General features: G+C 44.8%; 1 long non-coding RNA gene across 3 annotated transcripts in view; it reads right to left on the minus strand.

Annotated features, from left to right (window-relative positions):
- LOC140487216 (uncharacterized) overlaps positions 1 to 17,885 on the minus strand; it is a 45,775-nt gene extending 27,890 nt beyond the window's left edge. Inside the window, exons 1-3 of one of the 3 annotated variants that reach the window (XR_011962776.1) lie at positions 9,933 to 10,153; positions 9,701 to 9,807; positions 5,804 to 5,910 (exon numbers count right to left, since the gene is read on the minus strand). This is a non-coding gene — a long non-coding RNA (uncharacterized lncRNA). Of the gene's footprint in view, positions 1 to 5,803; positions 5,911 to 9,700; positions 10,154 to 17,647 lie in introns of those variants that run through there. The other 2 variants (XR_011962777.1, XR_011962775.1) reach the window with 2 other exon arrangements.
- Positions 17,886 to 27,070: the final 9,185 nt, after the last annotated feature.

The raw sequence follows: 27,070 nt of genomic DNA on the forward strand, positions 1-27,070 counted from the left end.
TACCATGTTTAATGATAAGCTTTTCCAAATGTCCTGCAATTTCTTTCTTTAATATTCGACTCTGTCGATTCTTTTAGTTGATTTGCTAAGTTTAATTCCCCTCTCTTAAATCCATGTGGACTCTGTCCAATCCTGTCACTGGTCACTAAGAAACTTGACTGTACTCCAATATAGTTAGCAAATGTATCTGAATTTATTTTTAAAAATTGATTACTTTTAAATGCTGGACCCATGCAATATCAATAAATTAGTGACTCTGAATTTGGGTTATAATGTTTTTTTTTGTTAACTCCTTTTCGTACTGTGTTATGCAGACAGCACCAAGCGATCACTCTTAATTGTGAGTAACTTTGAAAATAATATATTTTAAAAATGACATCCCAAAATGCTGCCTCATTATTGTGCAAGGAGGATTTTCCATTCAATAGGTTGCAGATAAAACTGAACAGATCTTTGCTGCAATTTGGCCAGACTGCAGGTTACACCAAAGTGGCAACTGTGTTCTCAAATTCTTACTTGACACTGCCCAAGGCAATACTGATGGGACTTCACTTTGCCATTCTTGTTCACCAGCTTTATTTTTAGGTTTAATTGTATAATAATTCTAGAGCTTGTAAGTTTAGACAACTTCTCTTTTAGGTACATATGTAAATATCAGACTGAAATGTTGCACTGAACGGTACCAAATCTGAAATTAGTCTCTAATCTGATAGTAACATGCTCTGGCCCTTCTACATATGTATTGGCATAAGTCTATGCCAGTAATTTTTCTGAAACCTGTGATTCCTGATGAAGGGCTTATGCCCGAAACATCAACTCTCCTGCTTCTCGGATGCTGCCTGAGTTGCTGTGCTTTTCCAGCATGACACTTTTCGACTCTGATGTCCACTTCTTTGGTCATCACTTTTTCCTTTGATCAACAAAAATTATTCTTGGTTTAATCTTCTCAAAGTGCAATACGAACCAATTCATGAAATTCAGATATCTCACATTTACGTTAACTGTGTGAAGGCTAAGACATTACTAAATTATTGTCAGTAATTGAAACTGTGCTGACAAACTTGTGCAGTATCAGTGCCTTACCTTTACAGTGTTCCCAGATATCGCACAGCTGCAGTATTTTGTTTTGCACTCAGCTCTCTGTTGTTCTCACTTGTTTCTTTGTGAAAGATTATAAAATTAACTTGGATGAATGAACTTATGATTTCTTTAACCAATGTTGGGAAAAAAAAAGTCAGTATTTCAAGTGCTGATAATGTAAAATAAACTGATAATCAGTAGAAAGGGTTAAAGATGGACATGGATCAAAAGCTGGCAAATGGGACTAGATTAATTTTGGAGATCTGGTCAGCATGGGCAAGTTGGACTGAAGGGTCTGATTTTGTGTTGTACAACTGCGACTTCATTCTCTCAATTATTCAAGAAGTTGAATGCTTCGAGGAGGAAAAGGAGGATTTATGCAGAGAATGCACTTGAAATGATGATTGAGGTATATCACATTGTTTCATGACCTTTTCCTCTGGGTTCTTCAATGAACAAACTTGTTTTATTATCTGAATAACTATGTATCATGTGATTTGTTTCACACAAAATATTTTGTTAGGATCTGGTGAACTATTAAGAAGTGTTCATGTTTAAAACTTAGGCAGCGTGATTGTTAAGCAAGAAAAGGTTGGCGTTTTACTCCCACTGAATCATTGCTCTATAAAAGGTAACAAGCTTTTTATCTGTTCTGGGCACTGAATATATGGAAGTCAATTCTGAAGGAAAAAATCCTCGTCGGTAATGTTCCCACATATGTGGAGTAATTGCTTCTGGTCATTCTTCAGGTTATAGAGGCTCGGAAAGAAATGAGTTGGCCAAAGTTAGCAACATCATTTGGATGGACTATGCTCATTGGGGAAACTTGCAGGATCTGTAGAAGAAACATGTGTTTCAGAGTGTATGCAATAAACCTGAACATTGTTATTTTTTTCACAGAGTTTGTGACCCGACTGGAGCAGCAATGAAGCTCGTATTGTTTTTTAAATTTCCGAGCTTGCCAAATTATTGTTGGGAAATGTAGGTGGCTTTATCAAAGCACATTTCACACTCCCCAGCTAGGAATTTGATCCCAATTCTGTCAGTCCATCCATTCCTATGGATAACAGGTATTTTAAATGTGAGCACTCCATTTAACTATTTGAATTGAATACTTCAGTGGTTAAGTCCTCTTGGATTCTTAATTTCAAATTACTCCATGTGATTTTTTGTCCCCCCTGAATTTGCCAAGCACTGGGCAGTTGTGGAATATTCCAAATATTTACAATAGATGCATTCACACTGTTGAAGGCAATCTGGTCAATTTGAATACCATTCAGGTAGTCAACAACAATACATAAGTAACTTTATGAATTGCTTACTGTTCACCAACAACGCAAGCCAAGTATTAGTGAAACCACAGATTGATTCCCATGGATTCCCAAATCTAAACAGTGCATTCCAGATATGCTTACTATCACCATCTGGGAACAGTCTCCCAAAGTGCTTCCAGAATTTAGAAAGCACACACACTGCCCTCCAAAGATAAATCTGCTGTCACAGGCTTCACTCTTATTGTATACAATGACATGTATTGTCCAGTTCTTTAACGTGACAATTGATTTCACAAACAATTTATAAAATACTTAAAATCCTGAAGAAATGTGATGTCAGCCCTTTGTAGAAGTGAATGGAAAGTGTGATGTTTGCTTGACCTTTGGCTCTATGTATCAGGCTGAACTGAACCTTTAACAAGATGTGGGATGTTTCCCACACACTATGCTTTTTTAAACAAAGATTATGCTCTGAGATTTAAATGTTCAATCAGGTTTAATAAAAATCCTTCCAAAAATTGAGTTTGACTTCAGCTCCTTTAAAGAGACATGCTCTTGGCCTTCAATTTTGCGATATATAATCATTCTTTGGTGAAGGTGGCTGTGTGTAACACTGCAGGATGTTGGGCTGAAGTGCCTGATTGGGTGGATGAGCTTTATTACTGGTGTAACTTGGTTAATTTTGAGATGAAATATTATTTTTAGTTAAATCTTGTTTTTAAACTGAGACGTGCTTGTGTAACTCAAGTGTGGAAACTATGCTCATGTTTGCAATGAACCTTTCACTTTCAGAGATTAGTATTTTTCCGATCTGTTTTGTAAATAAAGTTCACTATAGAAAGCACAATACTGGAGAACTGCAGGTCCAGCAGCATCTCTGAGGGGAATAAAACATTGGAAGCTCCAAGTCTCATGACCATTTTTCCGTTCAGACAAAGAGTCTCTGAAATTGAAATGTAACATTATTTTTCTCTTCACCAATGCCTTCAGAACTGCTGAGTTTCTCCAGCACTTTGTTTCTGGGATTCAGATCTCCAGCACCTGCAGTTTATTGTTTTGTTATCAATCCTATGATTTGACTTGGGGAGCGAGAGGCAGCAACTGTGATCAATTTGGATAAAACTCCCCAACCATGGAAAACAAACACATAGTTCTTTATACTTTGCAAACCATGACTGTAATTAAGAAATGCAATTAAGCTAAGTGTAAGATGGTATACCACCTGCCTTGTCTCAAACTTGCTACTCATCTTTGAGGACTAATCTGTCAGAATTGTGTTTGCTCCCTTCCTTTGAGATCACAGTCCACAAATGTCCAAGTTCCAATTCGTGGGCCGGGCCCAGGATACCACATTGCAGTGGGGTGGGGAGATTTGTGTCAGCCTGAAGTTTTGTTAATAACAATCTTGCAGGTTGAAGTTGACGGTTTTGACGAATATTGCATCTTCAAACTTGGAGGAAATCCTTCTGAATGTATTGATTAACTGGACTGAGCCTGTTTACATGCAGTCCTGTTAGTAGTGTTGTAATATTTTCAGTTAATAATCACACAACACCAGGTTATAGTCCATCAGGATTATTTGGAAACACACTAGCTTTCGGAGCACCGCTCCTTCATCAGGTGATTGTGGAGGGCACAATTCTAAGGCACAGAATTTATAGCAAAAATTTAGTGTGATGTAACTGAAATTATCCATTGAAAAATACCTTGATTGTCTGTTGAGTCTTTCATCTGTTCGAATACCATGATAGTTTCACTTCTTTCATGTGTAAATCACAAATCCTTTTTTTAATAGTTGCATCCCTGACAGTGGCCCATCAAATCACTCATTGTATTAATCACTGCACAGTCTCAACAAAGGAATGAAACTGGATGGCCCACATTACATCTACTAATGCACTGAAAAATACAACAATACAATCAGCCCTCTTGACCCTGCAACTTCTGTCTCACTGTGGGCCAACAGCAGCAGCAGAACTGTACTCCAGCCCAATCTGAAATCTCATGGCCTGGTATATCCCCATTCAACCATTAACATCAAGCCAGGGGATCAACCCTAGTTCAATGGAGAATTCCGCAGGAGCAATACCAGGCATACCTAAAAATGTCCCCAAGCTACCCAACCTGCATGCCAAACAGTGCAAGCAACACCAAATAGAACTATGTGATCCAACAACCAATGGATCAGATCGGAGCTCTGCAGTTCTGCCACACCGAGACAGGAATGGTGATGGACAATTAAACAACTCACTGAAGGAAGCATCACAAATATCCCCACCCTTACCGATGGAGGGGTCTCACACATCCGTGCAACAGACAAGACAACAGCATTTGCAACAATCTTCAGCCAGCAGTGCCAAGTGGATGAGCCTTCTTCATTGGTCCCTGACATCACACACGTGAATCAACTTGGTTGAAAACTTATTTCAAATCAGATCAAGAAATGGAGAAGTAGTATAAAGGCTGTCGGCCCTAAAAAACATTGTGGCAATAATACTGATGGCTGTGCTCCAGAAATTGCTGCTTAACAAGACAAGTCCAGCACTGTCACCTCCTGACATTGTGGAACATTTCTTAGGGATGTTCAACACATAAACGCAGGACAGAGCCAACCCAGCCAATTTCCATCCATCAGTCGACACTCGCTCAGCAGTGAAGTGATGGAAGGTGTCATCAACAGTGCTGTCACGCAGCTGCTCAGCAATAACCTTCTGTGACACCCAGTTTGGGTTCTGCCAGGACCACTCCGTTCCTCCGTTCACAAACTGACAAACAGCTGAATTCCAGAGGTGAGGTGAGGGTGACAGCCCAGTCCCACTCGAAGACCACTAATTCGACTTCAGTGATATCACCGGACCTCACCACAGTCTCAGCTCATTTACTGAAACTCTCATTCATTCATTTTGTTAACTCTAGATTTCATTATCTAAACCCACTCCTGGCCAGCATCCCACAATCATCCTCCCTTTAATCTCCAGAATATTGAAAACTCTACCGCCCAAAAGCTCACTTGTACCAGAACTTGCTGATCCATCAAAAGGCTCCCATTTATAAGCAACAACAATTTACTTTCACACACTTTATTTAATTCCTGGCTGTAATCATTCCTATCTTCCTGCACCACACACCCTTTCATATCTCAATAACTTATTTTAGTTTAGACTCCCAATGATGTGTTTATTTGTGAGTTCAGCTGTGTGACTCTTTCTATAGATTCCAAGGCAACACGGTCTGGAATTCCCACCCTCTAAGATCTGCTTTCTTCCTTTAAGGCATTCCTGAAAAATTGCCTATTTGGCAATGGGTTTGGTCACTGGACATAATATTCTCCAGCTGTGGCCTTATGTCAAAAGTTCTCAATATTTTTGTGAAATTAAAAACATGTTGATTTTTACAGATATCTTCTACTTCTCACTATCGCTGAGTGAATAATCTGTAATGTCTCTTACCCAACCATGTTGTGGGAGTGCCTTCACCATTCAAACTGCAGTTGTAAAAGGAAGTCAAACATCACCCTCTCCACAGGCAACAGGGCTTTGGCAATGATCACTGGCATCTGTAGGAGAAATACACATGATGTTTCAGGGAGTGCAATATGAATTATAGGGAATGAAAATGGTGCAGAATTTGACTGTCAGAAATGGAAGAAAAATCCACTCCCTATTGGAAAAAAGAATTCTTGACTGTCAAAGATATTGTGGAAAAAATAACCTGATAATGGAGCAGCATACGGTCAGGAGTCAGGCAGCAGTGGATAATCCATTTCCAAAAAGGTCTGTGAATGTAGTAGTAAAATACTAAATGTGGCAAAAATACACTCATGTGAGACTGAGGAAGCTAGATAATGAACAGGTGGACATCAAGGAGCCCAGAGGTGAATCAGAGCAGTGTTCACTTTTATGATCCCACAGTCAGAGATGTCTAGCACAAAAACAAACTCTTCAGTCCAACCCATCTTTGCAAACCAGATATTCTAACCTAAACTATTCCCATTTGCCAGCACTTGACTGACATCACTCTGAACCCTTCCTATTCAAATGCCTTTTAAATGTTACAATTTTGGTTGACCTTTAGGCTCCTTTTGAATTTTCCCCTCTCACCCTAAACCTATATCCTCTCGTTCTGGGTTCCACCACCCCAGGGTAAACACCTTGTCTATTTACGCTATCCATGCCCCTCACGATTTTATAAACCTCTTCAACATCACACCTCAGCCTATGACACTCCAGGGAAAATGGCCCCAGCATATTATGCCTCTCCCTGCAACTCAAATCCTCCAACCCTGGCAACATCCTTAAAAAAATCAATTCTCAAACCTTCCATGTTCCAGTGCCTCTTTCTGATAAGAGGGAGACCAGAATTCCACACAATATTCCAAAAGTGGCCGAACCAATGTCCTGTACAGCTCCTTTACTCAATGCTCTGACCAACGAAGGGAAGAATCCCAAACAATTTCTTCACTGTCCTATCTACCTGTGACTCTACTTTCAAGGAACTATGAACCTGCATTCCAAGGTCTCTTTGTTCAGCAAGACTCTCCAAGACCTTACAATTCAGTGTGAGTCCTGCTCTGATTTGCTTTTCTAAAATGCAGCATCTCACATTTATCTAAATTAAACCCTATCTGCCACTCCGCAGCCCATTGGCCCATCTGATCAATATGGGGGATTTTAACATGCAGGTAGACTGGGAGAATCAGGATGGTATCGGGCCTCAAGAAAGAGACTTTGTGGAGTGCCTCAGAGATGGATTTTTAGAGCAGCTGGTGCTGGAGCTGACCAGGGATAAGGCGATTCTGGATCTGGTATTGTGTAACGAACCAGACTTGGTCAGTGACCTCGAAGTGAAGGAGCCATTGGGAAGTAGTGACCATTATACAATAAGCTTCAATCTGCAATTTGAGAGGGAGTGGGTACAATCGGAAGTGACAATATTTCAGTTGAATAAAGGGAAATATGGAGCTATGAGGGAGCAACTGGCCAAAGTTCAATGGTTCAATACCTTAACAGGGAAGACCGTGGAGGAACAATGGCGGATATTTCTGTGTATAATGCAGAAGATGCAGGATCAGTTCATTCCTAAAAGGAAGAAAGATCCCAGGAGGAGACATGGGCGGCCGTGGCTGACGAGGGAAGTAAAGAAACATATAAAGTTAAAAGAGAAAAAGTATAACTTAGCCAAGATAAGTGGGAAAACGGAGGACTGGGAAGCTTTTAAAGAACAACAGAGGATTAGTAAGAAGGAAATACGCAGAGAAAAAATGAGGTACGAAGGTAAACTGGCCAAGAATATAAAGGAGCATAGTAAAAGCTTTTTTAGGTATGTCCAAGGCAAAAAAATGGTTAGCACAAAAATTGGGCCCTTGAAGACAGAAACAGGGGAATATATTACTGGGAACAAAGAAATGGCAGAGGAATTAAATGGGTACTTCAGATCTGTGTTCACTGGGGAAGACACAAGCAATCTCTCTGAGGTAACAGTGGCTGAAGGACCTGAACTTAAGGGAATTTATATTTGCTAGGATTTGGTTTTGGAGAGACTGTTAGGTCTGAAGGTTGATAAATCTCCGGGGCCTGATGGCCTGCATCCCAGGGTACTGGAGGAGGTGGCTCGGGAAATCGTGGATGCGCTGGTGATTATTTTCCAGAGTTCAATAGAATCGGGGTTGGTTCCTGAGGATTGGAGGGCGGCTAATGTTGTGCCACTTTTTAAGAAGGGTAGGCGGGAGAAAGCAGGAAATTATAGACCAGTTAGTCTGACCTCAGTGGTGGAAAAGATGCTGGAGTCTATTATAAAGGATGAAATTACGGCACATCTGGATAATAGTAACAGGATAGGATAGAGTCAGCATGGATTTATGAAGGGGAAATGATGCTTGACTAATCTTCTTGATTTTTTTGAGGATGTAACTCGGAAGATGGACGAGGGAGATCCAGTGGATCAGAAAGCTTTTGATAAAGTCCCAAACAGGAAGTTAGTGAGTAAAATTAGGGCGCACGGTATTGGGGTCAAAGTACTAGATTGGATCGAGAATTGGTTGGCTAATAGGAAACAAAGGTTAGTGATTAATGGCTCCATTTCGGAATGGCAGGCAGTGACCAGTGGGGTACCGCAGGGATCCGTGCTGGGACCGCAGCTTTTAACAATATATGTAAATGATATAGAAGATGGTATCAGCAATATCATTAGCAAATTTGCTGATGATACAAAGCTGGGTGGTAGGGTGAAATGTGATGAGGATGTTAGGAGATTACAGGGTGACCTGGACAAGTTAGGTGAGTGGGCAGATGCATGGCAGATGCAGTTTAATGTGGATAAATGTCTGGTTATCCACTTTGGTGGCAAGAACAGGAAGGCAGATTACTACCTCAATGGTATCAAATTAGGTAAAGGGGCTGTTCAGAGAGAACTGGGTGTTCTTGTACACTAGTCAATGAAGGCAAGCATGCAGGTACAGCAGATCGTGAAGAAGGCTGATAGCATGCTGGCCTTCATAACAAGAGGGATTGAGTATAGAAGCAAAGAGGTGCTTCTGCAGCTGTACAGGGCCCTGGTGAGACCACACCTGGAGTACTGTGTACAGTTCTGGTCTCCAAATTTGAGGAAAGACATTCTGGCTATTGAGGGAGTGCAGCGTAGGTTCACGAGGTCAATTCCTGGAATGGCAGGATTGCCTTACACAGAAAGACTGAAGCGACTGGGCTTGTATACCCTTGAGTTTAGAAGACTGAGAGGGGATCTGATTGAAACGTATAGGATTATGAAAGGATTGGACACTCTATCAGGAGGAAACATATTTCCACTGATGGGGGAGTGCCGAACCAGAGGACACAACTTAAAAATACGGGGTAGACCATTTAGGATAGAGATGAGGAGAAACTATTTCACCCAGAGAGTGGTGGCTGTGTGGAATGCTCTGCCCCAGAGGGCAGTGGAGGCCCAGTCTCTGGATTCATTTAAGAAAGAATTGGATAGAGCTCTTAAAGATAGTGGAGTCAAGGGTTATGGAGATAAGGCTGGAACAGGATACTGATTGGGAAAGATCAGCCATGATCATATTGAATGGCGGTGCAGGCTCGAAGGGCTGAATGGCCTACTCCTGCATCTATTGTCTATTGTCTAATATCCCATTGTATTCTGAGACAACTTTTATCTCTGTCCACAATACCTCCAATTTTGGTGTCATCTGCAAACTTACGAACCGTACCGGCTCTATTCACATCCAAATCATTTAAATGGATGAAGAAACAAATCCAAGAAAACAAAACATCAATTTCTCTGGGTTTGAATGTGGTCTGTAAATCCTGTCCTTTGATTCTCTACCAGGGAGGGCTGCACATACATACCTCTGAACTTTGCCCCCAACAAAGCTGGCAGCCGCGCACGTGTCCAGTGAATCTTTGCCCCGAATAAAGATGGCAGCGATCACACAATGAGGTTATTTTCCAGTTTACTGCAAAAACAGGACTGTAAGTTTCAAATTTGTATTTTCCGATGTGCACCAAATGTTTGTAAAGCCTCTCAGCCCATACCAACACCATTTCTGTCCAACTTCCTGCTGTTTATTTCTTTCCTTACCAAAAGCTCTCCATCTACACGTACCGCACATCCGCGCCCACGATGAGGATGATCACGTGGTATAGTCTAGTCCCGTCCTTCATTTACTCTGATTGGTCGGAGGACCAAATGCCCCGCCAGGTCCTCCAGCTGTGCCCCTGCCTTTCCATTGGTCTTCTGCTGACATCAACCACCAGGGGCCCCATTGTTGCCTGGAGCATGCACACTGCTTCGTGGCTTTTGTTGCTGTTTATCAGTTACAAGAGTGAGACACAAAGTTAAAAATCACACAACCACCTGATGAAGAAGCTGCAAAGCTAGTCCTTCCAAATAAACCTGTTGGACTATAACCTGGTGTTCTGTGAATTTCAATTTTGTCCATCCTAATCTAACACCAGCACCTGAAAGTCAAGAGTGTGGGAAGAATGCAAAATATAACAAAAGAACTAGGAACAGGAGAAGGCCGTCCTGCCCTTTGAGCTTGCTCTGCCATTCATTAAGATCATGGCTGATCATTTTGTGGACGCAGAACCATTTACAAATGTTCTCACCATATCCCTTAATTAATTAATTAATTCTTTTTTAAAAAGCTACCTTAGCTTTAAAAACGTTTACTGAACTAGCATCAACTACTTCCCTGGGCAATGAATTCCACAGAGGTCAAGAAGTTCTTCTCAATTCAGTCCTAAATTTGCTGCCTCTAGTCTTATAGTGATGCCCTCTTGTCCTAGCTTCACCTGCCAGTGGAAACATTCCCTCTACTTCTGTTTTATCCATTCCATTCATTATTTTATATGTTTCCCATTCTTCTGATTTCCAATGAATATAATCCCAATCTACTCAGTCTCTGTTAAGCCAACCCCCTCAACTCCGGAATCAACCTAGTTAACCTCCTCTGCACCCCCTCTAGTGCCGGTACATCCTTGAGCAAGTAAGGAGACAGAAACTGCATGCAGTACTCCAGGTGTGGCCTCACCAGCACCCAATACTGCTGGAACATAACCTCTGCTTTTAAACACAATCCCTTCAGCAATGAAGGCTAAAATTCCATTTGCCTTCTGAGTTGATTGTTGTACCTGGTGACTAACCCTCCTGCAGAAGGATACTCAGGTGCCCCTACATAGCAAATGATGCAACTTTTTAAAACTCAAGTAATAATCTCTTTTTTAATGTTACTCCAACCAAACAGTATGACTTTACATTTATGAACATTCTATTCCAAATGCCAGCCCATTGCCCACTCACTCAATGTATCTCTGTTCCTCTGCAAAGTTTCACAGTCCTCCACACACTTCGATCTGCTACTCATCTTAGTCTCATATGCAAACTTTGATACCCCACATGTGGTCCCAACTCCAAATCATCTGTATCAATTCTAAATAATCGCAGACCCAACACTGATCCCTGAGGCACACTATTAGTCACTGATTGCCAGCCGGAATAGTACTCATTTATCCCCACACTTTGCTTCCTGTTAGTCAACCAATCTTCTATCCATGCTAATACTCTACTCCTAACACCATGCACCTTTATATTATGCAACTGCCTCTTGCACAGCACCTTGTTGAAGGCCTTTTGGAAATCTGGGTACACCACATCCACTGGGTCCTTGTTGTCCACCTTGCTCGAAATGTCTTCATAGAATTCCAAAAGATTTGTGAAGCATGACCTGCCCTACATGAACCCACGCTCTGTTGTCCAATGGGACAATTGCTATTAAGATTCCCTGTTATTTCTTCCTTGATAATAGACCCAAGCATCTTTCCCACTACAGAGAATAAGCTAACTGGTGTATAATTCCCCACCTTTTGTCCACCTCCTTTTTAAAAACGTGCCGTCACTTTTGCTGCTTTCCAATCTGCTGGGACTGCCACAGAGTCCAGTCAATTTTGGAAAATTACTGCCAGTGCATTTGCTATTTCTCCTGGCATCTCCTTTAGTACCCTGGGATGCATTCCATCAGGGTCAGAAGACTTTTCTGTCATTAGCTCAATTAACTCCAACAGTCCAACACTAGCTGTTCCGTAATAATGACAGTTTCCAAATCCTCACCTATCTTTGTCTCTTTGCTAATTATTGGCAAGATATTAGTGTCCTCCACTGTGATATCCCATAATTAAATGTTCCTTCTCATTTTCCAAAGGACCAACATTTACTTTAGCCACTCTTTTCTCATTCAATATAAAATTTTGTTTTCTGTCTTTATAGTCTGTGCTAGTTTTTTTTCTCATGTTCTATCTTACTTTTCTTTATAGCTCTTCTGTGGCTTTCTGTTGACCTTTATAGTTTTCCCAGTTCTAGTTTCAGGCTGTTTTTGGCCACTTTGCATGCCTTCTCTTTCAATTTGATTGCTTTCCGTAGATACCCATCACAGAGTATGCCTTTTCTTACAGTCCTTCCTTTTCACTGAAATATATCATTGCTGAGCACTTTGTAAAGTGCCTCTGAAAATCTTCCACTGCTCATCAACTGTCCCACCATAAAATCTTTGTTTCCAGTCTACTTTATCCAGGTTCTCCCTCATTCTATTGTAGTTCCCTGTTTTGAAGCACAGGACCCAGGTGTTAGATTTTATCTTCACATTCTCCATATGTATTCTAAATTCAACCATACAGTGATCACTTCTTTCAAGAGGATCCCTAACTCTGAGGTCATTAATTATTCCTGTCTCATTGCACAGGGCCAGATACTGGATAGATTGCTCCCTTGTCAGTTCCATTTCATACTGTTCAAGAAAACTATCATGGATACACTTAATAAACTCAAGGCTACCCTGACTGAGCTGGTTCGACCAAACTACATGTAGATTAAAATCACCCATGATAATAGCTGTACCATTTTACCGGCAATAGTTATTTCTTTGTTTATTGCCCATCCCAATGTGATGTTATTATTTGGTGGCCTGCACACAACATCTGTCAGTGACTTTCTTGTTGGAATTTTGAATGCATCATTCCAGTTTCTCCGAATGTACAGCAATAACAACAACTATTTGCATTGAATGGAATCTTTTACAATGGCAAATCTCCCAAGGTGCTTCATGGATGATCAAAATATTGATTAAAGAGAATGATTTTAAAATACATCTTAAAAGGAGGATAGAGAAGGTGAGGGAGGGTATTCCATAGACTTCTGCCCTTGACAGCACCATTCGTGGAGTGATGCAAGTGGGATGGGTTGGAAAGGGAATGTGCAAAGGGGAAATGGAGGGGCACAGACAGAGCATAAGGTCTTAAGGACAGAGGAGGTTCCAGACTGAGTCTCTCTGTCACAGAGTATGGCTGCCTCATGGAGTTTGAAGCTCTGCAATGGGTCCATGCATGTCACGTTAGTCGAGGAGTGTATAACGGTGGCTGAGAGAACTTTTGATGAGGATTAGTCTCCTGAGGTAGTGTGGGCTGAGGTTAGAAACAGAAGAGGAGAGGTCACACTGCTTGGAATTTATTTTATATATAGGCCTCTGCAGAGTTCCAGGGAGGTGGAAGAGAGGATTAGCAAAATTATTCTGGATAGGAGTGAAAGTAACAGGGTGGTCAACATGAGGGACTTTAACTTCCCCAAAATTGACTGGACATGTTATTAATCTAATACGTTGGATGGATCGGTTTTTATCTAATGTGTACAGGAGGGTTTCCTGACACAGTATGTTGAAGGGCCGACAAGAGGGGAGGCCACATTGGATCTGGTCCTTGGTAATGAACCAGACTAGGTGTTTGATTTAGTTGTAGGTGAGCACTTTGGAGAGAGTGACCATAATTCAGTTAAGTTTAGTTTAGTGATGGAAAGGAATTAGTACATGCCACAGGTCAAGAGTTATTGATCGGGCAAGGGCAATTATAATGCTATTAGGCAAGAATTAGATGCACAGAATGGGGTAGCAAAATACAGGGAATTCAGACAATGGAAATGTGGAGTTGGTTTAAGGAACAGATATTGCATGTCCTTGATAGGTATGTCCCTGTCAGGCAGGAGGAAGTGATAAGGTAAGGGAACCTTGGTTTACTGTGGAAACTGCATCTCTTGTTACGAAGAAGAAGGAAGCTTTTAAGTGTTGATGAGGCAAGATGGTTCAGATGAGGAGATGGAGAATTACAGATCAGCTGAGAAGGATTTAAAGAGAGAGTTAAAAAGAGCAAAGAGAGGACACGACCAGTCTTTAACACATAGAATAAAGGAGAACCCTAGAGCTTTCTATAGGTATGTGAGGAATAAAAAGATGATTAGGGTAGGAATAGGGCCAATCACAGACAGAATGGGAAGGTGAGTGTTGACCCTGTGGAGATCGGAGAGATGCTAAATGAACATTTCTCATCAGTTTTCACTCAGGAAAAGGAGAATATTGTAGAGGAGGAGAATGAGGTGTGAGATATTAGACTAGAAATCATCAAGGTTAGTTACGAACAGGTGTTATCAATGATGGAAGGAGTGAAAATAGACAAGTCCTCTGGGCTGGATGGGATTTATCCGACGATTCTCTGAAAAGCTAGGGAGAAGGTAGCATAGCCTTTGGCTTAGATATTTGAGTTGTCATTGTCTGCAGATTTCGTACCAGAGCAGTGGAAGATTGCAAATGTTGTGTCCTTGTTCAAGAAGGTCAGGAGAGATGATCCAGGTAATTATAGACCAGTGAGCCTTACTTCTGTTGTAGGAAAGGTTTAGGAAAGGATTATAAGATTTAAAATCATCTGGCAAACATCAATTTGATTTCAGATAGTCAACTTGGTTTTGTCAAGGGCAGGTCATGTCTCACAAACCTCTGAGTTTTTTGAGACGGTCACCAAGCTTGTAGATAAGGGTAGGGCATTTGACGTGGTATACATGGACAAAAGTAAAGCCTTTGACAAGGTTCCACATGGTAGGCTGTTGGAGAAAATGCAGAGGCATAGAAACAAGTCTCACTACGAGAGCAGATTTGTTCAAGCAAATTCGAAGGCAGGTTTGCAGATGGGAAAGCAAGCAAGAAAGCTCCGTTCTTGTCCATGTAAAATTCTGCAGTTGAATAACAAAGCAGTTTCTGCCCAGTTTCAAACTGGGGACCTTTCGCGTATGAGGCAAACGTGATGAGTCCAGTTACTGGTCATGTGCCACCAGGATCTGTTTTGGGACCACTGCAGGTATAGGTGAATGGATTAGGAAATTTGCAGATGACACTAAAGTCAGTGTAGTAGTGGACAATGTGGAAGAATGTTACAGGTTGCAAGCGGACTTGGATAAACTGCAGAATTGGGCTGAGAGGTGGCAAATATAGAGTTCAATGCAACTAAATGTGAGGTGATGCACTTTGAGAAGAATATCAGGAAGGCTGAATACTGGGTCAATGGAAAAAATCTTGGTAGTGTGGTGTGCAGAGGGATCTTTGAGTCCATGTACATAGATCCCTGAAAGTTGCCACCCAGGTTGATAGCGCTGTTAAGGCGGTAAACGGTGTGTTCGGCTTCATTCATGGAGGGATTGAAATACCATACTGCAAGTATACAAAATGCTGGTGCAGCTACACTTGGAATATTGTGTTCAGTTCTGGTGCCCATATTTCGGGAAGGATCTGGAAACATTAGAAAATGTGCAGAGGAGATTTACCAGAACATTGCCTGGTCTGGAGAGAAGGTCTTGTGAGGAAAGGCTGAGAGACTTGAAACTCTTCTCATTGGCAAGAACAAGGCGAGAGGGGATTTGATAGAGATATACAAGATGATCAGAGGATTAGAAAGGTAGGCAATGGAGGTATTTTTCCTAGGATGATGACGTCAGCATGGGGGGAATGGGGGTGGAACCCTGCTCATGACTCCACCTCCATTTCCCCCACTCCATTTACAGGCTCCGCCCCTACTCCCAGCTCCACACTCACACCAGATCCCAGCTCCCAGACCTGCCGAGTTTTCACCATCCCTCCAGACCTTCCCCTCACTGGGGACGAACGATCAGATCTTAGCAAAGGACTCATCTTCATCCCCCTCCGTCCACTCATCAATGAATTTAATACATGCCGTGACATTGAACAATTCTTCTGTTGCCTCCGCCTCCGAGCTTACTTTCACAATCAAGACTCCGGCCCACCTTCCGAGGACCCCTTTGCCCATGTCCAACACACTGCATCCACCTGGACACCTCGCGCTGGCCTATTACCTGCCCTCGACCTCTTCATTTCCAACTGCCGCCGGGACATTAACCGCCTCAACCTGTCATCCCCCCTCCCCCACTAAAACCTCTCACTCTCACAACGCGCAGCCCTCCAATCCTTTTGCTCTAATCCCAACCTCACCATCAAGCCAGCAGATAAAGGGGGCGCAGTGGTAGTCTGGCACACTAACCTTTACACCGCTGAACCAAACGCCAACTCGAGGACACCTCTTCCTCCTGCCCCCTCGACCATGACCCCACACCCCCATCACCAAACCATCATCTCCCAGACCATGCAGAACCTTATCGCCTCAGGAAATCTCCCACCCACAGCTTCCAACCTCACAGTCCGGGAACCCCGCACTGCCCGGTTCCACCTCCTTCCCAAGATCCACAAGCCTGACCACCCTGGCCGACCCATTGTCTCAACATGCTCCTGCCCCACTGAACTCATCTCTACCTACCACGACACTGTCCTATCCCCCTAGTCTAGGAACTCCCCACATACATTCGAGACACCACCCACGCCCTCCACCTCCTCCAAGACTTCAGTTCCCCCGGCCCCTAATGCCTCATCTTCACCATGGATATCCAATCCCTCTACACCTCGATCCGCCATGACCAGGGCCTCCAAGCCCTCCATTTTTTCCTCTCCCGACTTCCCCAACAGTACCCTTACACCAACACTCTCATTCATTTGGCTGAACTGGTCCTCACCCTTAACAAGTTCTCCTTTGAATTCTCTCACTTCATCCAGAACAAGAGGGTAGCCATTGGAACACGTAAGGTCCCCAGCTATGCCTGTCTCTTTGTTGGCTATGTAGAACAGTTGATCTTCCATAGTTACACCAGCACCACTCCCCACCTCTTCCTCCGCTACATTGATGACCGCATTGGTGCCACCTCGTGTTCCTGCGAGGAGGTTGAGCAATTCATCAACTTCACCAACACATTCCACCCTGACCTTAAATTTACCTGGACCATCTCTGACACCACCCTCCCCTTCCTACACCTCTCCATCTCCATTAATAATGATCGACTTGACACTGATATTTTTTACAAACCCACCGACTCCCACAGCTACCTGGATTACACCTGTTCCCACCCTACCTCTTGCAAAAATGCCATCCGGTATTCCCAATTCCTCCGCCTCTGCTGTATCTGCTCCCAGGAGGATCAGTTTCACCACACAACACACCAGGTGGCCTCCTTCTTTAGAGACCACAATTTCCCTTCCCACATGGTTAAAGATGCCCTCCAATGCATCTCGTCCACAACCCACACCTCTGCACTCAGACCCCACCCCTTCAAACATAACAAGGACAAAACGCCCCTGGTGCTCACCTTCCACCCTACCAACCTTCGCATAAACGAAATCATCCGCCGACATTTCTGCCACCTCAAAACAGACTCCACCACCAGGGATATATTTCCCTCCCCACCCCTTTCTGACTTCCGCAAAGACCGTTCCCTCCATGACTACCTGGTCAGGTCCACGCCCCCCCACTACCCACACTCCCAATCTGGCACCTTCCCCTGCCACTGCAGGAATTGCAAAACCTGCGCCCACACTACCTCCCTCACCTCTATCCAAGGCCCTAAAGGAGCCTTCCAATTACCTCAAAGTTTTGCCTGCACATCCAGTAATATCATTTATTGTATCCGTTGCTCCCGATGCGGTCTCCTCTACATTGGGGAGACTGGACACCTCCGAGCAGAGCACTTTAGGGAATATCTTCGGGACACCTGCACCTCTCAGGCCTCTCGATCCAAGATTCGGGATAGTTTCAAGATATCACAAGGCATCGACTCTAACTTCCCTTGTCCCTGAGCCTGCTGAGTCACGCCTGAATCAACTCTGCAATTGAGAGGAAGGGGCTGGACTGGAGGACCGAGCAGCGGCCGGTCCGCCAACCAGAGTGAGTGAGGAGCGGGACCAAAGCATTCTCGGGGTTGAACGCTTCAGGATTGGTCAGAAAGCAAACTATTTTGCAGAATTGATCATCCTCACGACACAGTGGAGCATGACACCTCTCCCATGAATCAATGTGAGATTTTTAAGAAATAGTTGAGATGTGAATCTGATAACGTACATTAGGGAGATTTAAACAATCCTGAGAGAAACACATGGGTGATTTTGAAATAGTGTAGGGGGACGAGCTGAGAATAATTCACAGGTCGGTTTACACAAGTCGAGTAAGAAACTTATTTTGAAACTCCCAGAACAATTGGTAATTTACATATCTGGCTAGCATGGTTAAATTGGATCGATCAATCTATTTGCATATAAACCACTCAATGATTGCAACTCGACAGAGCATTTGTTAATGACTAATATTTCACCCATGATCCTGTGCAGTTATGAATATTGTGGATAAAGTCACTGGCAATCTCAGACGCACGCGCAGTTTGGTTTCCATACAGAGCATGCGCACTGTCACATTGATCAGGTCACTGAGAAAGATAGACATGGAGCTGCTTTCTCCGGCAGCGGCTGCGATCAGCTTCAGAGAGCGGCGCTCAGAGCCAGTGTGTGGGAGCCAAGCTGGGAGAAAGGAGCGGAGAGATTTCACAAGTCCTGGAATCAGGTTAAAAATAACTCGAAAAAGACCCTCCAGGCCCGGGTAAGGAGGTGGCGGTCTCTGATCAGGGAAGGGGCCCAGAGTCACGGCCGCCATTTGTTTGAGGGAAGAGTGAGCGCTAATGGCCGCCATCTTGAGAAGGTCAAGGTGCAGGAGGGCGGGGCTCCCGGGGTCTGTAGACCAATCAGAGGAAAGGGAAGACCCATTGTTATTGATTAATTCCACGAACACAGCGTCACTGGGCGATCCTGCAGGAATATCCTCTCTCAGTCCTGCTGGGATGTTTCACCCCATCAGAACCAGCAGCTCTCCTCCTCTCTCAGCTCCCCTTCTGTCCTTCCTGCAGCATCTGTCCCCTGGAACATTAAGCTGACTGTCCTGTCCCTCCCTCAGCTGTTGTTTCTGTAATACCTGTGATATCCCAGTCCCACCTGAGATTACTTCACTAAAGACAGGAGTGCACCCGATGGATTTTTATTAACATCAGCAATTGTTTAATACTCACTTACAGGTTTTTAATTACATCATTTTTGAAGCATTTACTTCACATTCAACCATTTGCAATGGTGGGATTTGAACCTGTGTCCAGAGAACACTTGCTGAGTTTCTGGATAAATTCTCACACAATAATGCCTCTAGGCCATCACTTCACCTGCTCACAGTTTGTATATCCCAGTGCAACATGAATCAAAACTCTTTCTTCCTGCACAATTGTTTGAGCCGGCACTCTGGTGATGTGACTCAGTACCTCTCCATGTGGTATCCCTCACTGTGTGTGTCTAATTGCAGCCTCTGTCAGCGTCTCTCACTTTTGAAGCTACTCCAGATCATAAGCCAACAGAATTCTCCACTCCAGAGAGATGAGGCAACACAGGTCAGGATTTTCCAGATCTCTGTGGGCTCAGTGCCATTCTGTATGTGTAACCTTCAAAGCATTCGTCTAATTTCCCATTTTGCCTATTTCTGTGTCTTCTACAGGTACCCATGGTGTTCTTGACTCAATAGACTGGCCAACGACTGGTTGGGACGATGGTTGGTCAGCCAGAAAGACAAAGTCAGGGAGGTCGGGAGTCTTCAATAAATCCTGCTGCCAGGTAAGATCATTCCAGTGCACAGAGCAGAGGGATCCAAACATCAGCTAACAAGACATGACATAGAGAAAGTGCTGCAGGGGGAGCACAGTACAGACACACCCCAGGCTCAATCACCACGCCTGCTGCAAGTTTTGTTGTAATGAGACAGCATCGAGAGTTCCCAGTTATCAGTCCAGGCTTGTGCTTTCTTAGGGAGCATCAGAACAACTGAGGGGAAAGCAGGCCTCCCACGAGAGAGTGGTAATGCTGCCTGGGATCTTTCTGTTCCCTATTCCCTCTCCAACACTGTATCTATGGCTTGTATTGATGACCAGTGCCTTTAATCATTCTAACTTCTATAGCAGTTCATGTTCTGTCATGTCCTCCCCTCTCACCAATTATTTCACATATTTGAAACCTCTAATCCAGATGACCATTCGTATCGCTGTAACTTGCTTCAGTCTCTACAACATGCCTTGTCTCGATAGTCTCCTCCTCCATGAACTGGAGACATCGGGTCTGTTTCTGTGCTGCATGACTTTTCGGCTGAGATTTCCTAAATGGAATGAGTCAGAATTGCCTGTGTTTGGCCCATATCCCTTCAAACCTTCTCCTCTCCATGTACCTGCCCGAGTGTCTTTTCCGTGTTGTAATTGTACTTATTTTCACCATTTCCTCTGGCAGTCCATTCCATCCATGCACCATCCTCTGTGGATAATGTTGCCCCTCAGCTCCCTCTTTAAATCCTTGTTCTCTTACCTCACGTTTATGCCTCTAGCTTTGGACTCACCTACCCTTGGCAATTTACCTTACTTAGACTATACATAGTTTCATAAACCTTTATAAGGTCACCCCGTGGCCTCCTCTGCCCAGGAGAAATATTGACGACAGTGTTACCAATATCTCCAACTCATGTTCTCAATGCTCTGACCAATGAAGACAAGTGTGCCAATTGCCGCTTTCAACACCCTGTCGCCCTGTGATGCCAGTCCAAGGAACAATGTAACTGCACCCCCTGGTGTCTCTTTTTTTCTAAAATACTGCCCAGGGCCCAACCATTACCCGTGTTAGTCCTCCCTGGTTTGTCTGAACTAAATCCAATACCTGAATTAAATTCCATCTTTCATTCCTTGGCCCAGTTGATTAACATCCCCTTCGATAACTATATTCTCTGCCCACTCTTCCACTAATCTTGGTATCCATAAACATACTAACAGGGACACCTATATTTTCACTCTAGTTGTTTATGTAAGTGGTGCACAACAGTGGTCCCAGCACCAGTCCTTACAGCACACCGCTGGTCAGAGGCCCCAGTCTGAACAACAACCCTCTCCCCCCACCCTCTGTCTCCCACTGTCATCCCATTTTGTATCCAGTTGGCTAGCTCTCCCTGATCCCTTGTGATCTAACCTTACTAACCAATGTATCATGTTACACCCTGAACAAGGGTTTGCAGAAGCCAGAAACAACGTCTGTTGCTCTGCCTTCATCTATCTTTTTGGTCACATCTTGAGCAAACTCCAGTCAAGTTTGTGGGACATGTTATCCCACGCACAAAGCCATGCTGGCTGTCTGTAATTAGGCCTTGTCTTTCCAAGGCCTACCTCTCAGAATGACCTCGAACAACTGACCCACCCTGATGTCTCGCTCATCAGTCTGTAGTTCCCTGGCTTTCTCTTGTAGCCTTTCTTAATTAATGACAAAAGATTATATTCATAGTCGGAGTCATACCGCACTGTTCAGTTAACGCTAACCATACTCTAAAACGGATCTCATCCCACCTGCCTGTTCCTGGGTCATATCCCTTCAAACCTTTCCTATTCCTGTACTAATCCAAATGTCTTTTGAACATTGTAATTGTCCCCATGTTCACCCCTTCCTTAGGAAGTTCATTTCACACACAACCCACCCTCTGTGTAACAATGTGCCTCATGTCTTTTTTTTAAAATGTCTCTCCTCTAAACTTAAAAATGTAGTGCCTTGTCTTGAAACTCCCCTGTCCAAGGGGAAATATAACTCCCATTAACTCTATCGATCCCCTCATGATTTTATAAACTTCTATGTGGTCATCTGTCAACATTCAGGTTTCAGTGAAAAATACCAACCTATTCAGCCTTTCTTTATACTGAAGCCTTTTGTACCCAGCCACATCCCAGTAAACCTCCTCTCAACCCTTTCCAACTTAATAATATCCTTCCTATAACTGGGCGACCAGAACTGGACACAGTATTCCAGAAGAGGACTCACCAATGGCCTGTATAATCTCAATGCGACTTCCCAACTCCGATATCCAAAGGACTGAGCAATGAAAGCAAGTGAGGCCAGCACCTTTTTTTAAACTATCCTGTCTCTCCATGTTGCAAACTTCAAAGAATTATGTAGCTGAACCCTGAGTTCTCTCTGTTCTACAACACTACCGAAGGTTTTGCCATTAATTGTATAAGTCCTGCATGTGTTTGTTGTACCAAATGCATTTCCTCGCATTTATTCAGATTGAACTCCATCTCCAGTTTTTCAGCCATTCACACATTTCATCAGGATCCCTTTGTAATCTCAGAAAACCTTCTTCACGCTCCACAATGCCACCCTCCAGTCTATCAGCCTATCACACATAGCTCTCTATGGTACAAATATATCTGCTAGGGGGCCTACAATTTCTTCACCAGCTTCCCACAATGTCCTGAGATCCATTTGATCAGGTCCTGGGGATTTATCTACCTTTGTGTTTTAAAACCTTGAGCACCTCCTTTTCTATAATGTGGACTCATTTCAAGACATTGAGTCATAGAGATGTACAGCACGAAACAGGCCCTTCGGACCAACTCCTGCATGACATTTCTAGTCACATTTGCCACAATTTTGCCAATATCCCCATAAACCTTTGCTATTCATACACCCATCCACATGCCTTTTAAATGTATTTCTATCAGCCTCCACTATTTGCTCTGGCAGCTTATTCCATCCACTCTGCGGGAGCCAGTTGTCCTTTAGACCCCTTTGAAAAGTTTCCCTCGCCTGGGGAAATGACCTTGTCTATTGACCCTGTCGATGCCCACCATGATTTTAAACACCTTTTATCGGTTCACTCCTCAGCCTCCCATGTTCAACTGAAAACAGCCCCAGCCTATTCAGGCTTTTCCCTGAAGCACAAACCCTCCAACCCTGGCAACATCTTTGGTCATTTCTTCTGAACCCTTTCATGTTCCACGATATCCTTCCTGTGGCATTGAGACCAGAATTACACACAGTATTCCAATAGTGGTCAGGCCAAACACTGTTTAGTTCCCCGAGCCCCCCAGTCTTTATCCACAGTAAGTTCCAAAGTGAAATATTTGTTTTGGATCTTGTCGTTTCACACATCGTTGCCTTCATTGATCATTAAGGAGACCGGGTTTGTCCCGAGCTCTTCTTTTGCTCTTAATACACTTGTAGAGTCTCTTTGGATTCTCCTTAACTTTCTCTGCCAAAGCGATCTCGTGTCCCCTTTTTACATTCCTGATTTCCATCCTAAGTGTATTCCTACAGCCCCGATGCTCCTGAAGGGATTCCCTTGAGTCAGCCAGTTATATCTGACATGTGACCCCTTTTTTTCCTTGACCACAGCCTCGAAACTCAGCCAGTGTTTCCTAATTCAGTCAGCATTGAGCTGCACACTAACAGGAACATGCTGGCGCTGAACGCTCCTTTTATCTCGGTTTTAAAATATTCCTACTTGCCAGACTTCCCTTTATCTGCAAATAGCCTTCCCAGATCTACTTTAAAAATTCCTGTCTAATACTATCTTGCTCCATTGAATAACTTTAACTTGTGGACCAGGCCTGTCCTTTTCCATCGCTATTTTCAAACTAATACAATTGTGGTAACTTTCCAAAGTGCTCCCCCACTAACACCTCAGTCCTGTTCCCGACCTTGTTTCCCAAGGGGAGGTCAGGTATAGCCCCATTCTCCAGTTGGGCCATTTACATAATGACTGGGAGTTTTCGGAACACACTAAACAAATTCCTTCCATCCAAATGCTTAACTTAGTAGCAATCCCAGTCCAGGTTTGGAACGGTTAAGATCCCCTATCATTACAACCCTATTATTCTAAGAGATATCTGAAATCTCCTGACATATTTGCTCCTCCATCTCCCGTTGCCTATCGCTGTAGTCTGACCGTAGAAAACTAATGACCAATTTTTATTTCTCGGTTCCACTAATATCGTTTAACTGGGCGATCCTACATGAATCCTCCCTCTAGGTACTGCTGGGATGTTTCCCCCAATCAAACCCACCCGCTCTCCTCCTGTTTTCCCTCCTGTTCTATCCTTCCTGAAGTATCTGTCTCCGGAACATTGAGCTGCTGCTCCTGTTGCTCCCTCAGCTGTGTTTCTGTAATATCTATGGGATCCCAATCCCATGTTCCTATCCATGTTCTGGGTTCATCTGCCTTATCTGTCTGGCCCTTTGTATTGAAATAACTGCAGTTTAATCCCCCAGTTTTCCCTCATTGTCTGCTATGTCCTTGCCCTCCCTTGTCTCCTTATATTCCTCTCTTCAACATTTGTACCAGCCTCAACTTTCTTTCTGACCTTACGACTCTTTGGGGTCACCCAGCCCTGCCAGACGAGTTTAAATCCTCTCGAGCAGCTCCAGCAACGTTCCCCACCAGGATGTGGGTCCCCCTCCTGTTCCCAGTTCAGGTGTATTCCCCACCCTGTCTACCTGTGCTGACACCTTCAGACATCCAGGGACTTGCCCACCAAGGTCCCTGTATTCCTCAGTTCTCCAGGAGGACCTACCATTCATGATGTATACCCTTCGCTTATGAGACTTCCCACTGTGCATTACCTCACAGTGATCAGAAGTAAACTCCATCTGCCATGACTCTGCTCAGTTTATCATCTGATCGATATCAGACTGCAGCCTGAGTCCATCCCCCTCACTGTGGACAACACCCTCACCTGTCATGTCATCTGCAAACCTACTAATGTTACCTTCTGCTTTCACATCCGAGTGATTAATGTCCATAATGAACAGCAATGGTTCCTGCACAGATCCCTGTGGTACACCCGCTGGGCAAAGGCTTTCAATCACAAAACCAACCCTCCACCAATTGTGGACCCAATTTACCAACTTACCTTGGATCCCATGGGATCTTCCCTTTTGGACCAGCCTTCCGTGTGGGACCTTGTCAAAGACCTTAATGAACTCCATATAAACCACATCATCTGCACTGCCCTCATCAATATCAGAGGACAGTCGTGTAGCAAATCCATACAGACAATCCCTAATGAAATTGTGGGGGTATCCGTTTTTGGTGAATACATTGTATAGGTGTTCTTCTTCCTCTTTTTGCAGTTCTGATGTACTGCAGTGTGTTGTGGCCCTTTTGAACAATGTCTTGATGCAACTACCTTTGTGTTTGTTGGGGTGATTGCTTTCATAGTTCAGGACTCGGTCTGTGTGTTTGTGGCTTTCGTGTATACCTTTGTGGTGAATTCTCCGTTCGGTGTTCTCTGTACAGTCACGTCTAGGAATGGGAGTTGGTTGTCCTTTTCTTCCTCTCTAGTGAATTGGATTCCTGTGAGTGTGGCGTTGATGATCCGGTGTGTGTTCTATATTTCTGTGTTTTTAATGATTACAAAGGTGTCATCTACATATCTGACCCAGAGTTTGGGTTGAATTTGCGGTAAGACTGTTTGTTCTAATCTTTGCATTGCCGCTTCTGCTATGAGTCCAGAGATCGGTGAGCCCATGGGTGTGCCGTTGATTTGTTCGTATATTTGGTTGTTGAATGTGAAGTGTGTTGTGAGGCACAAGTCCAGTAGTTTAAGTATGCCGTCTTTGTTGATAGGTTCAACGTCCTGTTGTCTGTTCTGTATGTCCAGCAGGTTGGCTATTGTTTCCCTGGCTAGGGTTTTGTCGATAGAGGTGAACAGTGCCGTTACATCGAATGAGACCATGGTTTCTTCCTTGTCTATGTGTATATTTCTGATGATGTCCAAGAATTCCTGTGTTGATTGTACAGATTGTCTGGATCCGCTGATCAGGTGTTTCAGTTTCTGCTGTAGTTCTTTAACCAGTTTGTGTGATGGTGTCCCTGGGAGTGATACTATGGGTCTGAGTGGGATGGCTGGTTTGTGCACTTTATGTAGTCCATAGAATCTGAGGGTGTTGTTGCTTTCAGGTCTCATTCTGTGTAGGTCAAATCTGGTTATCTGTCCGTTTTGTTTTTGTAGGTTTCTCAGTGTGTTGTTTATCCTATTGGTGAGCTGCGGGGTGGGGTCAAACTCCACACAATTTCATCCACAGATGCCTAAGGGAAAGACAATGGAACGAGGACATGCCACGACCCAAAGGACTAGCCACATTACCATACATCAAGAACATTTCGGAACGGACAGCCAGACTACTGCGACCACTAGGACTGATAACAGCACACAAACCAACAGCCACTCCCGTGCGCGTCCCTCCCGCGCGGTGAGTGTGCGCGTCCCTCCCGCGCGGTGAGTGTGCGAGTCCCTCCCGCGCGGTGAGTGTGCGCGTCCCTCCCGCGCGGTGAGTGTGCGCGTCCCTCCCGCGCGGTGAGTGTGCGCGTCCCTCCCGCGCGGTGAGTGTGCGCGTCCCTCCCGCGCGGTGAGTGTGCGCGTCCCTCCCGCGCGGTGAGTGTGCGCGTCCCTCCCGCGCGGTGAGTGTGCGCGTCCCTCCCGCGCGGTGAGTGTGCGCGTCCCTCCCGCGCGGTGAGTGTGCGCGTCCCTCCCGCGCGGTGAGTGTGCGCGTCCCTCCCGCGCGGTGAGTGTGCGCGTCCCTCCCGCGCGGTGAGTGTGCGCGTCCCTCCCGCGCGGTGAGTGTGCGCGTCCCTCCCGCGCGGTGAGTGTGCGCGTCCCTCCCGCGCGGTGAGTGTGCGCGTCCCTCCCGCGCGGTGAGTGTGCGCGTCCCTCCCGCGCGGTGAGTGTGCGCGTCCCTCCCGCGCGGTGAGTGTGCGCGTCCCTCCCGCGCGGTGAGTGTGCGCGTCCCTCCCGCGCGGTGAGTGTGCGCGTCCCTCCCGCGCGGTGAGTGTGCGCGTCCCTCCCGCGCGGTGAGTGTGCGCGTCCCTCCCGCGCGGTGAGTGTGCGCGTCCCTCCCGCGCGGTGAGTGTGCGCGTCCCTCCCGCGCGGTGAGTGTGCGCGTCCCTCCCGCGCGGTGAGTGTGCGCGTCCCTCCCGCGCGGTGAGTGTGCGCGTCCCTCCCGCGCGGTGAGTGTGCGCGTCCCTCCCGCGCGGTGAGTGTGCGCGTCCCTCCCGCGCGGTGAGTGTGCGCGTCCCTCCCGCGCGGTGAGTGTGCGCGTCCCTCCCGCGCGGTGAGTGTGCGCGTCCCTCCCGCGCGGTGAGTGTGCGCGTCCCTCCCGCGCGGTGAGTGTGCGCGTC

This window comes from Chiloscyllium punctatum, chromosome 16 (assembly GCF_047496795.1).
Source record: "Chiloscyllium punctatum isolate Juve2018m chromosome 16, sChiPun1.3, whole genome shotgun sequence".
Taxonomy (NCBI): domain Eukaryota; kingdom Metazoa; phylum Chordata; class Chondrichthyes; order Orectolobiformes; family Hemiscylliidae; genus Chiloscyllium; species Chiloscyllium punctatum.